This window comes from Morus notabilis, unplaced genomic scaffold (assembly GCF_000414095.1).
Source record: "Morus notabilis unplaced genomic scaffold, ASM41409v2 Scaffold623, whole genome shotgun sequence".
Classification (NCBI taxonomy): domain Eukaryota; kingdom Viridiplantae; phylum Streptophyta; class Magnoliopsida; order Rosales; family Moraceae; genus Morus; species Morus notabilis.
The window spans coordinates 389,576-391,273 of NW_010366773.1; positions in this window are offsets into that span (position 1 = coordinate 389,576).

A 1,698-nucleotide genomic window follows, 5' to 3' on the forward strand; every position below is an offset into this window, starting at 1 on the left:
AATTGTGAAAAGTTGGTTGTGTTGTCGTCTGTCAAACCGGTTAACCGGACATCACCCCCCAGTTAACCGGACTCCACCCGAGAGGAGCACCTATTATGGTTTATTAAAGCCCCGTTTGAGATACATCAACTGATGAGGACATCAGGGATGCAAGGAATACTTGCGATCCAATTCAAGTCCCAGTTAGTCCAGTGACGAGGTATCGAGCTAAACGATTTAAAGAAGAGTTGAATAACCTAATCCGGACAGTTCTACAACAAGAATAGAGAGTGTTCACTACTGAGGGTGAACAAAGGCTGGTTTTACTCATCAAAGTTAATCCGGAAGAGAGACAATCAGTCATACACGTCCATTGAGCCATTGCATGGCCAACTTGCATGTCATTCCGGGATACACGTGCAAGGGGAAGTCCAAGAGGATGTAGGCATGTTTTTCCAGCAAGAGATCAAGTCAAGATTGCGGATCAAGATTTGATTTTGTTATAATCCTATTTTTAGATTTAAGTTTCAGTTTAATGTTTAAATTCCATAATTGGCGTGTTTAGAAGGAGGGATTTTGAGTCAAAGTCGGATTCCTTCCTAGGATTCATTGTAGGCGTGTTTATCTTGTGTTAGGCGTGTCTATCTCATTAAGGGTAGATTAGGACTTTTACAATTAAAAACTCTTAATGTAAATTTCGGCTATTTAAGGCTGAATTTCAGATAATGCAAAACAGTTTTGATGTTTATTCATATTGTGAGATATTCTTCTTGAGTTCTTGAAGAAACTTTTCCAAAATTATCAAGGATTCCTTGTGGCGTTCAACTTGACTTATCAAACGGAATTTCCATACTCGTTTGTGGTGTCTTCTCCATACCAAGGTTCTTGCTTTGCTAAGCAACGGGTCTGGGTTTCTATCAATTTTGAGAGATCTTGAGTCGTATTTCAGATTTAGTTACGGGTTTCGTCATGTTGTTGGCACTGTGACGACCCTCCTTTGAGGCCGCCACTGTTACTAACTTTTTAACTTGTACTTACTAGGGTTTCTTAAAATATGCGGAACATTTTTTTTTTTTTTTTTTATATAAGAAGGAATACTTTCATAATTTGTAACAATAATTTCAAATAAGTGAATCACTAAATTTCTTAAAGCTTTTCTTAATTTTAGTTAAGATAAAACCTTTTAGGAATATCCTTCAAATAGAATAGCATTTGAACTCTTGTTTTAAATACTCTTTAAAAGCTTTTCTAAAACTACTCATTTCAATCGGCCATCTCATTTGACTTTAAAACGGATTTCGTGAGAAATCTTAAATTCAAGTACATCTTAAAGTCCTTCTAAAATTACTCATTTAAATCGTCATGTTTAAAATTCATTTATTTGTTGCATGTACTGTAACATTCTAAAACTTAAATACTCAAAACTAGGGTTGTTAGTTACAACCTTGGTTTTCTTAACATACATATGTACGTATACTTTTTAAACATACATACTTGAAACTTTTGAATCATATAGACATATACATGATTTTTCTTAAACTTACTGCGGAAAATAACTGCGTGAGCGGTATTCATTCCCATCTCCACCATTCGTCCGCCGCTCGCCATTGCCCTTCAAGAATTGCTGATAGGTTTCTTACCTACAACATGAACATATCTGATTGAGCTTTCGCTCAGCAAGTAGGAACTATATCTCACAAAATAACTGTAAGTACACAT